Below are 15,278 nucleotides of genomic sequence, written 5' to 3' on the forward strand. Positions count from 1 at the left end.
GCCTGCTGCCGTCCCACAGCGGCGGAGGAGTTTTTTGCCATCCTGCCGCCGCTCTGGCACCCCTCTCTCGTCTCCCGTCGCTCCTCATCCTTCCATCTCCCGTCGCTCCTCATATCTCCTTTTCTCTTGCCTCGTTTGTCCTTACCCCCAGGTTCCCGCAGGTCACCGTGAGCGGTCCCCCCCGGAGGGAGGGGGGGGGGGTAGAGCGCGGTCTCGGGTGTACCCCCCGGCCTGCGAGGGGCGATGGGGGTATGTGACGAGTGGGGCGGGGCCGAGAGCCGTGGGAACGGAGCGAGGCCGGTGGAGTGATTGGGAAATGAGCGACACCTGCTCCACTCACCGGTCTCGAGTCCCACGGAGGAGATCGGGAGGATACAAAAGAGGATCGACGATAGTGAAGGACGAGAGAGGACCAGGCCTGGGTTTTATTTTGTGTTTGGGTTTTGTTTATGCGCGGCAGTCGCCCGTGAGGGGCTGTCGCGCTGTTTTGTATTTATTTTGTCATTAAAGATTTATTTGAATGTTCGTCGGTTCCCGCCTTTGACGTTGTACCATTCTTGCAACAATGGATGTTTGCGCATCAAATAGGACTGGGTGTGTCAGCAATTACTCTTCTCTGAAGGTGGCATCAGTTCCAGGAGCTGTTGGTTTCACTGCCTGCACATGACACCACATGTAAGATGATCGCCGCATGAACTACACACAATGATTCGCAGCAGTTTATGCATGTATGATATGAATGCATCCCAAAAGCTCAGTTTGATAAGAACAACTTTTTTGTATCTGGGGAATCATTCATTACTTACATAATTAAAAACAATAACAACAATTAAGCATAAAGGTTAAACCGACCAACAATACAGGTCATATGTTTTTGAGGAGGGCTGATAACATGTTTGGCTGTAACAGAGTAATCTGATGGATCTCTGAATAGAGTTTCATGGGAAATAAATCGCTGAACAGAATGTTCCCACAGGGAAAGCCATTGTGAATGAACATGCCACACAAAAATAAGTACATACTAAAGAACAGTGCTAATTTTACGTACCAGGACAAGTAGAACTTGATGTAAATAAGCTGACCCAGATTCATTTTATTATCTGTACCATAAAATATTTTGTATATTTGTTTGTATTTAGTTATTTAAGATCTTTATGTGGTTAGTGAAGTTTACAATTGGTGGAAAAAGGTCGCACTTTTGTTCTAAAAGAACAGGGAGAAACAACACTAAATGATAAATGCTAAACCTTTAACCCTCTATTCTCTGTTCCTTACCTGACTTTTTTGTAGGGCTGCCATATTTGACCAGCAGTGTTGGGGGTAACGCATTACACAACATAATAAGATAACTTTTGCATAATCAGATTACTTTTTTAACTAAATATGCAACACATCGCTTTTACGTGAAAATATCTGAGTTACATTTTTAAATAAGTAATGGCAGTTATTTTGTTTTCCTATGTATTGACTGACAGCTCTCCTGTCCCAAAGTCGAGAGAAATCGTAAGTGCATAGTCGTTACTGTACTTCTAAACTAAAACTGAGGATTATTCATTACACTTTTTGTGTGAAAGGATGTTTACATTTGCCAAAAATATATATTTTTTAATATAAAATCAAACAAGCAAGCCCAGTCTAGATGAGAAAAAGTACTGCAAATGTTATGGAATGCATTACTTTCCATAAAAAGTAACTAAGTAATTTACTCATATGATTTAGTGATCTTGATAAACATGTCCTCTGCCCCTGGACTTTTGTTTTTGTCTGGATGCCTATGGATAATTGTGAGAGAGTTACACAATTATTACACTGTATTAAAGAGAAGCAGGGTTTCTACTCATTTTCCATTTCAAAATTCCATACTTTTCCAGAGTCTAATTTCCAAACCTCTCAGTAGATTTTAAGGCCATTTTTAACATAAATGGTTCATAGCGCATTATTTTCAGCTTTATATTTACAGTACAGCCATCTGTAAATATTTTTATTCTCTCAGGGTTTTTTTCTATTGATTTTCTCAAAGTGACAACATACAGAGCCCCAAAAATAGAAAATACAGACTTTTACATGCACACAACAAACTTTTTTTTGTGCCCTCGAGAAACTATTCACATGCGCATACATTTTTCTAGTTTTATATAACCTATTTCCTTTGCGCATCACTGCCTTCTTACTATGAATAAAACGAGAGCATGAATGCACATGAATTAACAGATATAATAGCTCAGATTTTGGCTTTTCTCATAGTACCTCTAATATCAAGGCCTGATGTCCAATTTAACACATCCTCTGTGGCCGAGGAGAAACCATGACACCCAAAATAGGCTGATGGCATAAAATTTGCCAAGTTCAGGGGTCTAAAAAAAAAAAAAAAAAAGACTGGCACTGTAAACGTGTTCAAAATTAGACTTTCATTAGGGCAGTATGCCATATTTTAAGGCCTTATGTCTCTTTAACGCATATTCTGCGGTCGCCAAGAAACCACTGTGAAAGGGGCTGAGGGCGCAATAGGTGCTAAGTTTAATGGTTTCTTGTGTGCACATAAAAGTCTGTATAATTTTTTATTTTTGCAAATGTTCTTGAGGCTGTAATACAGTGGTAAGTATATAGTAAGAAGAAACCAAAAATGCTTATAATCTGAATTTTGCATAATGAAAAAGTTCAGTGTATTTGACAATCACTAAAGAATCACTAAACAGCTGCCATGAAAACTCACTTCTTTTATGACAAATTTATTTTCAATAAATTCTTAATGTACTACTATAAATAACTAAACAGGGGCAGAAGTCTGGAAATACAAATATTTTTCCACACTTTTTGAAACCCCGCTCACCATTCTCTCATGAGCCTCTTGTAGACTTTCTTGATTTCGGCCTGGCTGGCATGTCTGGACACTCCGAGAACTTTGTAGGGATCAAACTCAGGCGCAGATGCCAGTGAATCTCCAAACAGAGCCAGGAGAAGAATCGCCCAAACACAGCAGGTCACAAACACACTCCAGCCTCCCATCTTGTGGTATATGGACTGAGCGGCTACACAAACAGAGGAGACTGGGGCTAGTTGTCACACATTTTACACCACTACAGATTATTATAGACTATTATAGATGAGTGATAGCAATGCATTTCATCTGAAGCGTTTCTATGGGAACCAGCACACCGAAGCGATCAGGCAAGTAAATCAGCATCAGATCAGCTATTACGGCGACTATTCACAGCAGACAAAATCACTGTCAGCGTCTGATAACAGAGATATGCCGAGAAAACATTGCCCGATTTATTGATTTCAACATCACTGAACAGAAGCGCGAGCTGCACGCCCTACAGAAGACGACGCTTTAATACATTAATGCAAACACCTCAATAAACACAAGAATCCGCAATGATTGTAATACCTAGGCACGACTCTTGCTGTAATCGTATATATCTTTAATTTAGCAGCAATCCATGTTCTCCCGATAGTAATGGGTGGACCGTTTCCCCGGCCTTCCCTTGTCCAGTACTTCCGGTAGTGAGGGATTGTGGGTAAGTGTAAAAAATGTATGGAAGGTGTGTTGAGTGGTCTGAGGGATGAATGCTGTTTTCCCTACTTAGACGATGTCCTCTGCTTTTCCAAATCCTTTCAGGACCACGTCAAAAATTTGAAGAGAGTCTTTTGCCGCTTACGGGAGCATGGTGTAAAATTACGACCAAAGAAGTGTGAATTATTTAAACGGCAAGTGCGGTATGTTGGGCGCCTAGTTACAAGTGAAGGCATTCAAGTCGATCCCAAGGACTTGGAAGCAGTGATGCAATGGAAGGAGCGGGAACCAAAGAATGTTGGAGAAGTAAGAGCTCTTTTGGGATTTTTGGGCTACTATCGGTCCTTCATTCAGGATTTTTCCCGAATAGCCCGACCACTGTTTAAGCTTCAAGAGAGTCCCGAGGCGTCTGGAGTGAAATCTGTCGAAACTAGGACAACTAAGCAAAGTATAAAAAAGGGTCAGCTGCCATCCAAGACACCAGTCCAGTGGACCCCTGAACACCGTGCTGTGGTTGCTTCCCTTGTCGACATGTTTGACCACCTTTCCTATCTTGGCATACCCAGACTTTAATTTACCTTTTGTCCTTCACACCGACGCATCCAATGAAGGTCTGGGGGCGGTACTCTATCAGGAACAAGGGGTAAACTACACGTTATCGCCTATGGCTCGAGGACACTCTATACCCGCTAAGAAGAATTATCACCTCCATTCTAACAAGCTTGAGTTCCTTGCCTTAAAGTGGGCCATTTGCGATAAATTCCGGGGATTACCTTTACTACGCACCCACGTTCACCGTATTCACAGATAATAATCCCCTTACCTATATCCTGAGTACCGCCAAGTTGAGTGCTGTTGGGGATCGTTGGGTGGGTGAATTGGCCGACTTTCATTTTACCATAAAATATAGACCAGGCAAGACAAAACTGACGCTGACACCCTATCACGGTTCCCAGTGAAGCTCCAGGACCACATCAGAGAGTACTCTGAGGTTTTACCTCCAGATGTTGTGTCTGCCATATGGCAGGGAGATAAAGCCCAGAGAGAAAGAGAAGTACCGTGGGTTGCGGCTCTTCAGCTGGGCTCCACTGATGATAATATGCTTCCGGCCAGTATACCCTTGTTTCCTCCAGAAGACATTCGAGCTGCCCAAAAAGGAGATGCTTCCATCGTTGACGTGATTGCATTGAAAGAGAAAGGATGGAACCCCAATGACAAAGACAAGAGACAAATGGGACCCACCACACGACGACTCCTACACGAATGGAATAAACTTCGACTTGAACAGGGAATTTTATACAGACAAACCGGACAACACAGACAGCTGGTTCTCCCTGATTCTCTGAATCTCTTGTGCTCAAACACCTTCATGATGACATGGGGCATGTCGGCGCTGACAAAGTTACCCACCTGTCAAGGCAAAGATTTTATTGGCCTTTCATGCAGCGTGACATAGAAGATTATGTCATCCGCCAGTGCCCATGTATTAAACAAAAGCGGCCTGCTGTTCCTGAAAAGGCACCAATGGTCTCAATTACAACGAGTGTACCATTTGAGCTACTGTCTGTTGATTATCTGCATCTTGAACCGAGTAAGGGTGGCTATGAGTATATCTTGGTTCTTGTAGATCACTTTACTCGTTTCGCCCAGGCCTACCCAACACGGAACAAATCTGGAAAAATGGCTCCTGAAATTTTTTTTTTTGACTTTATACCAAGCTTTGGGTATCCACAAAAGCTTCACCATGATCAGGGTCGCGAATTTGAGAATAACTTATTCCAGTGGCTTCAGCAACTGGCTGGCATTACCCATTCTCGAACGACACCCTATCATCCACAAGGGAACCCCGTTGAGCGCTTGAATAGAACACTGCTTCAGATGCTACGGACACTGTCAGAGGAAAAGAAATCTGAATGGAAAGACCACTTACCACACGTAGTGCATGCATACAATTGTTCGAGACATGAAGCCACAGGGTATTCACCATTCTTTCTCCTCTGGAAGGGTCCCAGAGGAGTTGCCCATTGATTTGATTTTTAACCTGGATCCTGAGCCACAGACTGAAACCCGTCAGGAATTTGCACAGAAGTGGGCTTCCCGGATGCAGGAGGCATACAAGATCGCCTCTGAACATAGTAAAAAGAGCTCTGCAAAAGGGAAAAAATACTATGATCGTGGTGTCAGAGGAAGTGTGCTTCAGCCAGGTGATCGTGTGCTTGTACGCAACCTATCAGAGAGGGGCGGGCCCGGCAAACTCCGTCCTTACTGGGAGAACAAGGTTCACCGTGTTGTTGAGAGGATGGGAGTTGGTCCTGTGTATCGAATTCAAGCCGAAAAACTGGTGATCGCACTCTACGTGTCTTGCACCGTAATCTTCTTTTGCCTGTGAATGATCTGCCCATTGAACATAATGGAGAGGACAATCGAACACCGAAACAACAAAGGCAGAGGCAACATCACAAGAACAGCCGACATCACAGGTCTGATACCTTAGAGCACGACTCCGGTGATTCAGGGGACGAGGAAGAATATGCTTGTAATCCCAGACCAGTCCCAGTATATGAAAGGGGAAAAGCCACTCTCAAACAGTCCCATCATGAGCCAGGTAGTGATCTACGAGTAGCGGCACCAGAGTTTCATCCGGAAACACCATAGAGCTGAGCCAGATAACCCTAAAACATATGAGCAACCACTCCGGTTTGTGACACCAGAATCAGAGCAAGTACTGGCTGACCTGTTGCCATCTCTGGAAACTCAGGAACAAGTAGATGACTAAATAGCTGGAAGAAGTAGTGAGGATACTGACCTGGGAGTGGAGCCGGTCGCACAGCCATTGAATGGGGAAGACATCACCCTGCGGAGGTCAGCATGGGCAGTAAAGCCAAAGGAGGTGTTCACATATAATCAGATGGGACAACCCACATACCTACCTTGGAGACCAGGAGCGAATGCAATGCACACCTGTGTACTGTACCCTATTCATACTTACCCTGTCATACCTGATGCCTCTCACTATCCTTCTCCACTTGTGTGGGCATATTAGACTTAAGAAAGGACAAATGAGGCAGGACTGTTGACATTCAAAAAAAAAAAAATGTTCTTCTATTCTGTTGGGGTTAGTTTCTGGATGCCCGGAGGCATCTCTTAAAGCAGGGGAGAGTGTAAAGGGTGTTAAAATGTTTATTCAATAATTAATTGAAAACTGATACCTCCCTATTTTTTTTATGTGAACACCAATAGTTCAGAATCAGTTAACCGCCACGCCAGCGGATGGCGCTTGAGCGCTCCTGTGAAGCACACTATAGAGACTAGTTTTTTCCCGGGTGCGATCTCAGAAGTAAACTGACGCACCAAAGGAACGACACTCATTTTGTCTGTCTCTTTATTTATTCACAGGTAAAATAATATGCACTTTAAACATTCTTCTGATTGTTCACATGACTATAGGAAGGTTTAGGAACGTAATTGTGAAGTGTTTTGAGTAACTTTGTCATGCTCTAATGTGTTTTATGCAAATTGAATTAACTCAAGGGTCTTAGATGCAAACGATTTATTGTTTAGTAAATGCATTCAAAAGTATTGTTATACAGCATTGTGGTGATGTTGGAGTGCATTGGCAGTGCAAGGGTGTGTGTTATTTTTTTGTGTTTTAATTGAGTAGTTGAGTATATCTGTTGCATTAACAATTCAATCACCATTTTGAGTGCTTTGCGCACAAGCTTAATGAATGACACGAGTCAATCTGGGAGAAGTGGTGTATGTAAAATGGTGTTGGATTTTAGTTTATACATTCTGTGTGTTTAAGTGACACATTTGTCATCTTTCTAGTAATGAGTGACATTTATGTGAATCTTTATTGATTTATTTTGTACACACTCTTCTTTCCACATAATATGTTAATTATATATTGCCCTTATGTGAAACAGGCTATGGAATGCAGGTGTGTATGTATTCATATATCTTATGTGTACACCATAAGTTAATGTGCAGATGAAGTTATTTTTGTATGTAACTAAAGAAGTGTTTACAATTACTAAAGTTTTAAGATCTCAGAAGTAAACTGAAGCACCAAAGGAACGACACTCATTTTGTCTGTCTCTTTATTTATTCACAGTGTTTTCACAGATACACAGTGCTTCACTGCCTGTGTGTCCTTTGTTGCCAGCCCAGATATCCCCTAGGTCTGAGGCCGGTAACATAAACACTTTCTATGATAAAAGTCCGACGGATTTGATCCAAAATCGCTTATTTAGTATAATTTCTGATCTTAATCAAATCATATTTCATTATGGAATTTTATATATATTTTATATATATAATTCCATAATGAAATATGATTTGATTACGATCAGATAGCCCCATCAACCAGCAGCCCATTTCACAAAAGATAATTTTAAACTATTATCATGTAAACAAATTTTTGGCTACAATGGCCTAACAAAGTATGGAACATAAAAGAAGATGATTTGAGAAACATCTCAGTATTTTTTGTTCATGCAATGATGCAAACACCCTGTTTTCTACGGCGCAGAGATCCGCGTTCGTTCTGCTCAAAGTCACTACTGATCAAAACAGCTTAGTTACCAACAGTAGGCTATTCAAAATACCTTCTTTTATGTTGTGCATAAGAAAGTGAGTTAGTCAGGTTTGAAACAACACAAGGGTGAGTAAATGATGACAGAATTTATTTATTTATTTTTGGTGAACTATCCCTTTAATTTTTTAAATTTTTTACATTTTTTTCTTTTATTATTATTTTTTTTAAATAAACAAAATTATACTCTAACGAAGAAACTAAAACTACCAGCAGGTGGGGTTAAATGTGTTTATGAGTCAATTCGTTCAAACCATAGACTGTAAAAAAAGATGGGCGATGCACCTTCATTCACTTACATTGAAGAAAAGTAACGCCACCATTGTCCCGATAGGACGCGGCCATATTGCGCTGATTAGGGACCAGAGTCTGCGCAGTAGCGAACTCGGGAACAGAGTTTGCGCAGTAGAGAGCGAAGTGGAGCCGCGTCCCGCCCACACTCCCGCATAGTCAAGCTGAAAAACACACGCCCCTGACCCTTTTTTAAATTAGCCTGACTGATCCAAGTTTTGTCTGCTGATTGCGGTATAAAAGGCTACTGTTAAAATAGGGTAAATACAACTCCAATCTCTTCCTGAAAATCCTGAAAAAGTCCGTTGTCACCTCAGTTCGCTCAGAGAAGATGTCAGTCTCAGCTGTCAAACATGACGTCACACTCACAATTTTATAGTATCACATAACTAACTAAAACCAAACTTATTATAAAAAAATTAACACCCTAACTTACATCAGCGTAAAACTCCACACCAAAATGACAAAAATCAGGTTTCAAAACAAAATATTTGAAGTGAAATTTAATTATTTAGTTTGTCTCATGTCCCATTAGATTACATGTAGAGGGCAGGGTTTATGACCTATACTGGGACCAGCCCCCTGGGGGCGATTGAATCACGATGGCTTCACTTTTGAGGACTAGTGTGGCACACTTGGTTCAAACAGCTGATTCATTCAGGTGCCTTGTCCAAATACCCACACAATCTTTGCACTTGACCACTTGAAATGTATTTCCTGTATTTGGCCCAAGTGTTCAAGTGAGGATGAAGACTTACCCTATGTTTCATTCGGAAGGGCTCATCCCTATGGGTTTACCCTTCGGAGTGAGAGCTTCTAAGGGTTGAAGGGTGTAGGGGACCAAACAACTGTTTCTTGAAGTACCCTTCTGCGTCATCATAACGTGCCCACACGGAGGCGCCATCATCATGCAAACAATCTGCGCAAAGGATCATGGGAGACTGAAGTGTCCATCAGTTGTACCCTTTGAAATCCTTCATTCCGAAGGGCCCTTTGAAGTGGGCAGTTTTGAGCACTTTGGTTTGGAATGACCCTTCAATATGGCGGCCATGATTGTTTTCACTCCAAAGTGCTCTTCGGAGGGTGATATATTCTGTTTGGAACGCACCGCGAGTGTGTGTAGAACTTTTCATTACCTGATGGGACACACTTATAGTGTTGTAAAAATGTAAGTGTTTACATAGATTTATTTTACTTTTAATTTAATTTACATTTTAAAATCAACTTCTAAATATCTGTTCAGTAGTCCCTATAACATGACATAGGCTAATTTTAATTTATGGTGCTTTTAATTAAGTGATAAAAAGCAGTTGCAAATGTTGTACAAAATAAATATCACCACTACTCATCTTTGCACCAATAAAATGTAAAAACACAGTTTTTCTATTTTAAATTATTATATTAATATTTAACTTACATTGGAAAGGTTTCTGTGACCTCTCGTGAGATCTCGGCAAAAAGTCTCATGACTAGGATTGTTTTATTGTTTGGGATGCGCCTCGCCTCGCCTGAAATGTAGGCAAGAGTAGGCGGCTGAAGACTATTGTTTTCTTAAAAAAAAAAACTAACACTAGCTTCTCTATTCTTTTTTTATTTTATCTGTTTGCTTTTTATTTATTATACAGTTAACAAAAAGAAAAAAAGGCCTCTAACACTAGCTTGCTCTATTCTTTTTCTTTTCTGTCAGTTTTCTTTTTATTTATTATATTATTTTAAAAAAGTGCTATGTGTACTGCTTTAAGCTAACTGAGACTTTTTATAGGACTTGTATATCAATGCTCTTTTGTTGATTTTTTCCATTGCTTGCATCCATTGTCCTCATTTGTAAGTCACTTTGGATAAAATGTAAATGTAAACAGTAAACCTGTCAGGATTATGGACCTGTTTTGTGTGTCTTTCTCTCCATGTGCTCCCTGTGACCTAGTTTCGCTCTTGTCTAATTAGTTATTTGGTTCAGGTGTGTCTAGTTTTTCCCTCATTAAGTCTAGTATTTATTAGTGTAGTCTGTCCCATGATTCCTTTGTCCGGTGTCGTCCATGCAATGTGCTACATGTGTGTTCCTGTCTTCCCTGTGTACCCCTGGTTTTGGATAATTAAAGACTGTTGTTCGTGAATCTCCTGCATCTCTGCATTCCTTCACTCCCCACAGTAGCAATCGTGACAAAACCTAATTTCTGTTCCCTTTTAGTCGGTCACTCTCGACGTTACGTCGGATGACCGATGAATTGGGATCTTGCTTAGTGAGACCAATCCACTTAGAGTGTAAACTAAACGCGCCAATGCACATTGGCATGCGATTATTGCATCCAGCTGCCACTGATCACAGCATGAGTATAAGTTGGCAGTCGGTGCAGCACATATTCAGCTTTTCGCTTAGGAGCCGAGCGATTACAACTTTCTGCTCCTTACTACTCTACTGAGAGAAGAAGACTGAACGAGTTCAGCATGGATGGTCTGAGGGTTAAAGTGATGGCAAACCCTTCAGGGAACCAACCCTCGGGGGACCATCGCTCCTCTTGCATTCAGCAACCAGTTGACCTGCCAATGGAATGTGCTGGGCCCTCTACAAGGAGCATACCAGCAGTATGCTTTGGTGCTTCCTCCCCGACGACCGGATGTCGATCTCTGCATCGGAGGGTGAGCAGGAGCTTTCTGGAGAGGAAGATTTGGGTGTGTTGATGTCTCTGGGACTGTAGCAATGCCTGAATCAGATCTGGAAATAACGGCTATGGTTTCCCGGGTCGCTGTGAGGGTAGGGCTCGAGTGGAGACCTCCACCATGTCCCGAGCCCTCAAGGTTGGACAATTGGTTATTTGGGGTGGTCCGTGCTGGATCTCAGCGCCCTGCCCTGGTGCCATTCTTCCTGGAGGTGCATGAGGGGTTTACCAGGTTGTGGATGGCACCTTTTTCTGCTGGAAACTGACCTGCTAACTCCTCCTCCCTCACCACTGTTGCCAGTGGTGCAGCTAGGGGGTATACGGGGGTCACTCCAGTAGAGCAATCGGTTGCAATGCATTTGTGTCCTAATACCTCCTCCACCCAGCAGGGCGAACCGTGCCTGCCCTCCTGGGTCTGTAGGTACTCATCTGGTCTGTCCGGCGATGCTTATACGGCCTGTGGAGAAGCTGCATCCACCTTACATGCTATGGCGTTACTGCAGGTTCTTCAGGCTAAAGCACTGAGGGACCTACACGAGGGTGGTCACAATCCAGAAGTTCTAAAAGAGCTACAAACTGCACCTGATCTTGTGCTCCGAGCGACGAAGGCCACAGCAAGTTCTCTGGGTCGTGCGATGTCCACACCTGTGGTTCAGGAGCGTCACATAGGCAGGCCGCCCCGGCATCGGCACGGATGACCCAGAGAGAGAGGGAACTGCTCTTTGGGGGATGGTGAATCCACCTCTCCCTCCCCCCGGAGGGGGCCGGGTCAAGAATCTCGAAAATCTCGACGAGAGAGTGGTTTTCTCTGGGTCCCAAAAGGGCATGGAGAATCGCAGATGGACCAACTCTCATCCTCCTCTCTTGCCAGCGGGCAGCAGCGGGCGGTTCGAGAGTGTTGTCAAAGGCCCTACTCACGCCATGGAACCGTGGAACAAGGTAAGTGTTGCACTGCACACTCAGACTCCTCTTAAGGTCCCTGCGTTCCACCGCACTGCCCCACCATGGATACGTCGATGGTCCTGCTGGTCCAACTTGTGTGGTGTCTGTGTACCTGGCTACCCATACCGTCTCGCTGGTTCCTGCAGACCATCAGACTCGGCTATGCGATTCAGTTCACCCAGCGTCCACCCAAGTTCAGCGGCATCCGCTTCACATCAGTGTAGGTGGCTGATGCTCCTGTCTTGCATGCGGAGATCGCAGTCCTGCTGGTGAAGGATGCGATAGAGCTGGTCCCTCCAGCCGATATGGAGATGGGGTTTACAGCCCCTACTTCATTGTACCCAAAAAAGGCAGTGGGTTACGACCAATCTTGGACCTGTGTGTCTTGAACCGGGCCCTTCACTGGTCACCGTTCAAGATGGTGACGCAGGAACGCATCTTCGGGTGCATCCGTCCCTGAGATTGGTTTGCAGCGATCGACCTGAAGGACGTGTACTTTCATGTGTCGATCCTTCCGCACCACAGACCATTGCTGCGGTTTGCATCCGAAGGACAAGCATATCAGTACAAGGTCCTGCCTTCCGGGCTGTCCATGTCGCCCTGTGTCTTCACGAAAGTTGCGGAGGCAGCCCTTGTTCCCCTGAGAGAACAGGGCATTTGCATTCTAAACTACCTCATTGACTGGCTCATACTAGCTCTGTCTCAGGATCAGTTGTGCGAACACAGGGACTTGGTGCTCTCGCACTTCAGCCAGATGGGCCTTCGGGTCAACTGGGAAAAGTGGAAACTCTCCTTGGAGAGGATCTCTTTTCTCAGTATGGTGTTGTATTTGGTCGAGCATGCCTCATGCAAGGATGTGCTCAGTCAGTGTTGAACTGCCTAAATATTTTCAAGGGAAGAACGGCGGTCCCACTGAAACAGTTTCAGAGGCTGAATATGGCAGCTGCAGCGGCAGTCACACCACTGGGGCTGACTCATATGAGACCGCTTTTACATTTGCTCCATGACTGAGACCTGAGGTGGGCGTGGCTACGCGGCACTCACCAGGTCCAAGTCACAGTGGCCTGCTGCCAAACCTTCACCCCGTAGTCAGACCTTGGGTTTCTCAGGGCAGGAGTGCCCCTGGAACAGGTCTCCAGGCATGCTGTGGTTCACACGGATGCCTCTACCACCGGCTGGGGGGCCACGTTCGACGGGCTTGCAATGTCGGGGGTTTGGATGGGCCCCCAACTGCACTGGCACATCAATTGCCTAGAGTTGCTGGCAGTGTGCCTTGCCTTGATCTGTCTTAAAGGGCGCTTACGAGGCAACCAAGTACTGGTCCGCATGGACAAACACTGCGACCGTCGACCGTTGCATACATCAACTGATAAGGTGGTCTACACTCCTGTCATATGTCGAAACTCGCCCGCCACCTCCTCCTCTGGAGTCAGGAGCATCAGAGATCGCTTCGTGCCATTCACATTCTGGGCCTGCTCAACCATACGGACGACAAGCTGTCTCGAGCTATGTTCCCTGTAGAGTGGCGACTCCATCCTCAGATGGTCCAGCTGATTTGGAGACATTTTTTGACAGCCCCTCCTTGGCAGATTCCTTTGAGGAAGGATCTACTGACTCAGAGATGGGGCACCCTGTGGCACCCACGTCCAGACCTCTGGAAACTTCATGTCTTGTTCCTGGACGGGACATGGAGGTTCTAGGTGACCTACCCCAAGAGGTAGCTGACACCATCACTTCGGCGAGAACACTGTCTATGAGACACGTTTACGTCTTGAAGTGGAACCTGTTCGTTGAGTGGTGTTCTTCTCACTGAGAAGATCCCCGGAAATGTCAGATAAAAATCAAGCTGTTCTTTCTGCAGCAGGGGTTGGAGCGAAGGCTGTTTCCCTCCACCCTTAAAGTCTACGTGGCTGCGATTGCTGCCAACCAAGACCCCATGGAAGGGAAGTCCGTGGGGAAGCATGACCTGATCATCAGGTTCCTTAGGGGGGCGAGAAGGCTAAATCCTCCATGGCCCCCCATACCTTCTTGCGACCTGTCTCTAGTGCTCAGAGCACTACAGCAGGACCCATCTGAGCCTTTGCAGACAGTGAGCTTAAGTTTCTGTCAATGAAAACTCTGCTCCTGCTTGTATTGGCCTCCATCAAGAGGATAGGGGACCTGCACGCATTTTTCGGTCAAACATTCGTGGCTAGAGTTCGGGCTCCCAGGTAATCCTGAGGCCCGGCCATGTGCCCAAGGTTCCCACTGCTCCCTTCAGGGATCAGGTGGTGGACCTGCAAGCATTGCCACCAGAGGTGGCAGACCCAGCCCTAGCTTTGCTTTGTCCCGTTCGAGCCTTGAGATGCTACGTAGACCAGACACAAAGCTTCTGGACTCAGACCAGCTCTTTGTCTGTCACGGTGGCCGGCAGAAGGGGAATGCCATCTTTAAGCAGAGGATGGCCCACTGGATAGTGGATGCCATCACCCTGGCTTATCAGGCACAGGGTGTGCCCTGCCCGTTCAGGTTGTGAGCTCACTCTACTAGAAGTGTTGCATCCTCCTGGGTGCTGGCTCGTGGCACCTCGCTGACAGATATTTGTAGAGCTGCGGGCTGAGCGACCCCCAACACGTTTGCTAGATTCTAGAGCCGGTATCCTCCTGTGTTCTCACCTCAAACGGGTAGAAGCACTGAGAGGCCCCACCTTCAGGTCGGCTTGCTAAAACCACTCCAGAGAGTCCATATTGTAGACCCTGTCAAGCTCCTCTGTCCCTTCGGCAGCCAGACATGGTGGAGTGTCGTTGAATCCGTGAGAACTGGTAGAGGGCTGGGTTCAATATGTAGAAACCCAAGTGGATCCCATATGTTTAAAGTCCCAATTAGTCCGTCATCCAACATGACGTTGAGAGTGACCGACTGAAAGGGAACGTCTCGGTTACGTATCGTAACCCTCATTCCCTGAAGGAGGGAATGGGACGTCACATCCCGTCCCGTACTTCTGTACCACCGCTGAGCGGCTGGGTCACCAGCTTGGCTCCTCAGCAAAAACCTGAATATTCACTGCACCTGCTGCCTACTTATACTCACACTGTGATCAGCGGCAGCTGGATACAATAATCGCATGCCAATGTGCATTGGCTCATTTAGTTTACACTTGAAGTGGATTGGTCTAAGCGAGATTCCAATTCATCAGTCATCCGATGTGACGTCTCCGTTCCCTCCTTCAGGGAATGAGGGTTACAATATGTAACCGAGACGTTTTTGTTTCAGATTGCTGACAAGAATACATGAGGGA

The 15,278-nt window shown here is 45.0% G+C and overlaps 1 long non-coding RNA gene across 1 annotated transcript; it reads right to left on the reverse strand.

Annotated features, from left to right (window-relative positions):
- Nucleotides 1–1,691: 1,691 nt before the first annotated feature.
- On the reverse strand, nt 1,692–3,533 carry LOC122138863. Its single transcript, XR_006155845.1, has 3 exons — nt 3,392–3,533; nt 2,831–3,029; nt 1,692–1,772 (listed from the first exon to the last, which is right to left on the reverse strand). It is a non-coding gene; the product is annotated as an uncharacterized LOC122138863 (long non-coding RNA).
- Between the last annotated feature and the right edge of the window lie 11,745 nt (nt 3,534–15,278).

Source organism: Cyprinus carpio, chromosome B11, assembly GCF_018340385.1.
Source record: "Cyprinus carpio isolate SPL01 chromosome B11, ASM1834038v1, whole genome shotgun sequence".
In the NCBI taxonomy this organism is placed as follows: domain Eukaryota; kingdom Metazoa; phylum Chordata; class Actinopteri; order Cypriniformes; family Cyprinidae; genus Cyprinus; species Cyprinus carpio.